General features: G+C 40.3%; 1 pseudogene across 1 annotated transcript; it reads right to left on the minus strand.

The window, feature by feature from the left end:
- Nucleotides 1-272: 272 nt before the first annotated feature.
- Nucleotides 273-5,004, minus strand: LOC311170319 (nucleophosmin-like; annotated as a pseudogene). The gene is made up of 3 exons: nucleotides 4,347-5,004; nucleotides 1,472-1,660; nucleotides 273-314 (listed from the first exon to the last, which is right to left on the minus strand). The product of its transcript is annotated as a nucleophosmin-like (transcript).
- Between the last annotated feature and the right edge of the window lie 1,053 nt (nucleotides 5,005-6,057).

Here is a 6,057-nt window from a genome sequence, read left to right on the forward strand (position 1 = left end):
GAAGAATGCCATTGAGATTTTGATTGGAATAGCATTGAATCTGTATATTGCTTTTGGTAGGATGGCCATTTTAATAATGTTTATTCTTCCAATCCATGAACAGGGGATGTCTTTCCATTTCTTTGTGTCTTCTTCTATTTCTTTTAACAGTGTTTTATAGTTTTCTTTGTATAGGTCCTTTACCTCTATGTCATCTTGAGTAAACGTTCACAATAGAATGTGCTCTGAACACTCATCCTTCATTGAAAATGTGTAGATTGGTGGGACAAGCATCATTTTCCCTTGTGGACGTTCACCACTGTTATTTCCAGAACCTGAAAAAGTTTGATGTTTAGAACGAAACTTAAATAAGTATGTGCATCTTACTCAATCGGGGGTTCTCTCATCACTGGCCTATCCATTGTTCTGGAAGTAGCGTACAGTTATTTATGAATATGCATACTTTTTTTACCAGCCAACTCACAGCATGAAAAGGAGTTGCTGCCTCCAGATACGTTAGTGGATAAGGAGTGGGAGCTCTTGCCCTGTTCATTCTAGATTTGCTCTTTTTTCTAGGTTCTGCAGCTACACCTATGTGGGATCCCAGAAAACCCTTGCTAATCCAATCTAGCCTTGGATCTTCAGGCAATCTCTCAGAGCTGGGGTTGACCTGCTGGTAACATGGTGATGAAGCTACCTTAGGAAGTTGTAGAATAGGTAAGGTAATATATTACCAGTGCTTGGAATACTATGGGCATTTAATAAATGAGATTTTTCTCTTACAGACTCATCATAAATTAAAGTTCGAAACATCACAATGAAGCTAAAAATGTGTGCATCTCTAAGATGAGAAGAAATCAAGTTATTGTCAGAAGACCTGAGTCTTGTCATTCAAGTGCACTGAGGTCAGAGTGGGACAGACAACTGCAGCTTAAACCAGAGGTCTCAGGCGGCCATGGTTTGTTAGCGGCATACTGGATCTAGATATTTGTTTGATTCACAAACTGTTTAAGATTTTTTAAATTAGCTACTGACATTTAAAAACAGGGATGTTTCACATGAATACCCAGATTCCCAACTGCTTTTACAAAATGCCTGGCTTTGAATGCATTATACTGTAGCCCTGTATCTAAATTTTCACAGAACAGAAATTTGCCTGGGAGTCAGAAGAATGCTAGCTCTCCCACCAATTGAGCAAATGGCTTCTTCTTTCTGGACCTCTTTTCTTTCTTTTTGTAAAACAAGAGCTATCATTGAGCTGAAACAATAATTCACTTTCTAGATAAACAAACAAATCCAAGGGTAATAAAATGATGTAACTCTTCTGGAAATCACATCATACTCTATACAATTAGCCAGGTTGTAGGTGGCTTTCAATTCAGAATGCATAACTGGTTGCATAAAAGGGTTTCCAAACTCTGGCATCAGTATATAAGCCATGATAGTTCAGAAAAAGGAAAAAGATTTTTAAGAAAGAACCATTCTATCTTACACATGAGGAGATGTAAGCTTTGGAGAACCAGATGTCCACCATGCAGACATGCCGCATATCCATCTGCTCTAGAAATGGCCCTGTTTCCACATTCTTATCTTGTAGTTTTGAGGAGGTTGGGCATGCCACGCCTCTCTGGAAGTTTTCTGCTTGGTTGGCTTCAGACAAAGTTACCATTAACTCCCCAACCTGCAAGAAAATTATTTGACACAAAGGATTCCAAAATGTCCTCCTCTCCCCCTACAAGCCTGCAAACAAATGGTACAGGAATGAGGTCAGAAAGGAATCCCCCGCCTACCAGGCCTCTGAATTCATTTACCTACCTCAGAGCCCATTCAGAGGAAGGGGTGGGACCGGGAACAAGAGATGCTAGGAGGCCAAGTGGAGTTTGGGGGTCGAGCGCTACATTACAAGATTTGACAGGCCTTTGCCAGCCTTCAGCTTCTTTGTGTCTCTCACATAATAGAGAAACACAAACTGAGCAGCACACGATCTGTGGTTACACCCTTGGACAGAGCACACTCTTTGCAAATGCTAATAGTATTGTAGCATCCTGTCACCCAGGAACACAAAAAAGGATGTTGATTTTCACATGAACCAGAACAGGCCCATTGTACACAAGTTTGTGACCAACTTGTTGTATCTGCACATCAAAAGCCCAGCCAATCATGGAGCACACAGCTGGCAAAACGCACCCACGGGGGCGCCCGGAGTGGGGGGAACTAGAGGCTCAAATGCCTCCTCCACCCATTCGGTGACAAAGCACAGTATTTTTGACATGAATGGAACCACAACCTCACAATCTGATTCAGTGAGGACCACAGCAATTAGTATAATTAGCAAGAGCATAAATGTCTCAGATATTAGAAAGAGAAGCCTGCAGGTATGAAAACAGGAGTGGCTTTGTGCTTGTGCCGGGGAGCCTCCCCATCCGGAGCTGCAAAGTGTGATTCGTATTAGGGGTGTTCTGACACGTGAGACACACTCATGAGAATGTTGTCAGGAAAGTGCCGACCTCCATTCTAACAGTCTTGGGGAAACACTTTAGAAACTCAGAGCAAGAAAACTAAGTAAATAATATATATGATATTCCTAAATATGAAGCTAGTGAAAATTGTGTAACAAAGGCTTCTTTCTAATGGTTTTCTTTTAAAGTGTTCGCTAGTTACAAAAAAGGCAGTCAAAATTGGGAAGATGAAATGTCTAATCAAAGTTTTAAAACTGGGTTAAGAATAATTCTGTATCTTTTAAGAGGTGGGCTATCTTAAAAAGGTTTAGAGAAGGTGCACAGGTAAGATGCACAGGTAAGTTAGATGATTAAGGAGCTGAGGGGAAACTGTTAAGTACTCACTTTCATTCCTAGGATGCTAGGTCCAGTAGACAGAAGATTAGAACCCCCTGAATCTCAAAATTGTCTTGTCGCCTAGGGCCTTAAAGGGGAGTGCTTATACCTGCTGATATTGCCATTCTCGCGATGCAAAACCAGCCTCACTTAGAGAAAACCAATCTGAGCCATTTTTGTAAAGTTAGTTCATTTTGTACTTTCTAGGTGTGTCAGTGCCCTAATGTACTCATAATTTCATAAATAGGCACCTTTACCTAAAATTATTTCTGAGAGAGTACATTTTGTACAGTGCACAGGCTTGTAATCAGATTTGTTTTCAGCTGTAGACTTTGCTACTCACTGGACAACACTTTGGGCTAACATTACTTAGAACATTTTGAACCTATTTCCTCATCTATGAAATGGAAATCCTACTGCCTGTGAAAATGGATGCAAAACACAAGACATACTGGATCCTTTGCTCTAGATTCAAGCTGTTTTTAACTTCAAAAATTTAAAGGACTATAGGGGAGGAACATGGGTGTCTTAGTGGTGAATATAGTTACACCTGAAGATGTGAACCTGTATCTCTGAATCATATATGATGTTGTAAATCAATGCTACCTCCATGAAACAAAACAAAAATTTAAAGGGAAACCAAGATTGTTCCAACCCTTGGGAAGACAGAATATTGACCATGATAAAAGCTTTGAGGGGGGTCTTAGATGGGTGCTAAAAGCTAATGGCCAGTAGGCACACTTCGTTGGAGTGTCCTGAGTCTTGTAAAGATCTTTATAATTGGCCCTTAGTAAGAGTGTGTTACTATCTCTGGAAGGGCCTCAGACTGAGGCACGTAGCTGCACCTTTTCTCCTGGGAGGTACTAGGCACCTCCTCCCGTCAGTGTTGTTTGTGGCAGCAGAGGCGGATTCACTGTTGTTATTGGATGTGTGCTCTTCTTAAGGTCTAGGTAGGTGCCTTCTGGTTTTTACTATATATAAATTGTGGTGGAAAAAAAAATCTATGTATTTGTATACAAAGGGATTCACTGCAAGTGAGAACTTTAGACTTAAGCTCTTTAAACAAGTTTATTTTTTCATTTCATTAAAATGCTGAGTTTATTTCACATGTACATGTTTGTCTCCACCATTTGCATTGGTCTGACCACTGCTGCTAGGTCCTATCATAACATTCCATGCACACTTAAAACTAAGCAGAGGGTGGAGTTTCATCTTGAAAAACTAAACTGGCATTTTGGAAAATACATTCTTGGCAATGGAACCTAGGCAACATTTATCAGACATGGTAGGGAAAGTTCTCACTGCATTATAAAAAGGATAGCCAGGTGCCAACTGGTATGGAAATGAAATAAGATGGAAAATTTTAACAAACTGTTTCAATAATTTTCTTAAAGAAATTCCTTCTACTGCCAGAGATCTTAAATAGGCTCCTCATCTGTCATCCAGGAGCAATTCTTCACATAATCGGTGAACTTGGTTTCTACTTTGGGATGAGAGTTGCAAAAAGGAAAGCAAGTATAGACATATAGGTACTCCTATGTCTTCTATCCCCCTAGGTCCTTTTGGCATTTTTGCAGTTTTTCCTGTTTTCTGAAGGATTCTTGACCCTTTGATCTTGGTGTTGATGGTTTTGAGTCTTTTCCACTCATGTTAGATTTTTGTGCATTTGGGGCTGGAGTACCTAGTATAGATTTCTTTACGGGTGCTTTTTCCATAGCTTCCTCACAGTCAAAAGTACCATCACCATCTTCATCTGCAGCACATTTTTTACTTTTTTCATTGGGAACTTGCTACTACTTCCAGGGGCAGAATGATTGCACACATAGGAGTTTCACATCCTCCTTCCCTCACAGTCACCAAGTGCTGCCCACTGATGGGCCCAGGCCCTGAGCCACACTTCAACCCAGGGACCACAGGTGGTGATTTCAAAGCTCCCAAGGGAAGCCATTGGCTGTGCAGGAGCATTCAGTCGCCAGTAAAACCTTACTGCCTTCACCCTTCACTGCCTCTGCTTTGACAATGTGCAGTTCATCTTTTGCACCAGCCTCTAAACTGATGTTCTTAAAGTTAACTGGTGCTCATTGCCATTATTCACCTTAAAGTGATCACCTTTGTTGGCCTTTACTATACAACTGAAAGGATAGTTCCTGGTCCTCAGGGGGCTCAGGTTTGTGTCCACTGAATCTTCCATGGGGTGTGGCATGCACTAGTTCGGTGGGAGAGAAGGCAGAGACAAACAACTCCTTACCTGAAAAACAGCTGCGCGGAGTGGAATCACACCAGGGACCATACATTTATCTCTTAATGGAGAAAGTAAAATGCTGCACTTTGTTAATGATACATGGCTATGTTGTGTTAAGATGTATGAAAAAGATTAAAAACAAAAGTGAAACACAAACTAAGGGAGCAGAAAAATGGATAGGTTCATTCCTTAAGAGGAAAGTTAATTTAGCACATCCTGACAGCTGAAGCAAAGAAATAGGTAGTCTTTTTGACACAAGGCAAGTGGCAGATGTCTGGCATGGCAAGTTGCTTGCACTGAATTATCTAGTAATTGCTACTGTAATGAACTTGTGATAACAGGACCTGCCAATAGGTTTTACTTCTGCAAAAGATACTGTGTATTTTCCCCAAATTGATGCATTGTATACTGTTTGTGAAAGTCAATGGCATTAGATAAATAAAGAGATACATGTAAAAATATTTTAGAAAATAATTGATTTCTGATGAATTGGCCTAATTGTCAGATAAAGTTCAGCAAGGCAAGAGGAACTGGCCTATTCCTACATATTTCTCACAAACATTAGCGATCTTATCAGCTTTTGGCAAGCTCTAGCTCACCTAAACCACGGCTGTATTTTCTGAAAAGTGGATAAAATTCTGATTTCCAAGTTGGTGCTATGTGATTTAGTCACTCCAACAGAAGCAGAATAGACATTCCTCTTTGAATACTAAGAATTGTAAATTGCTTTCTCCACACAACCATAACACATGCCTCTAGGAGACTGTTGGCAGTGTCGCAACATGGTGACTATGTTTTCAGTGGGGTCTCTGGCGTAGCTTTTAAAAAATAACTGAATGCTTCCACAGGAATTAATTATACTCTGGATAAGTAAAAAACAAGCAAACATACAAAAAAACCTAAAAACAAAACAGAATGAGCAACTGATCAAAAAAGGCTAAAAAGTTGCGGTTATCTCCCTGTTAGACCTGGCCCCAAATGAACCTTAACACTGGTCCTACA

The sequence above is a fragment of the Talpa europaea genome (genome assembly GCF_964194135.1).
Source record: "Talpa europaea genome assembly, chromosome: 4".
In the NCBI taxonomy this organism is placed as follows: domain Eukaryota; kingdom Metazoa; phylum Chordata; class Mammalia; order Eulipotyphla; family Talpidae; genus Talpa; species Talpa europaea.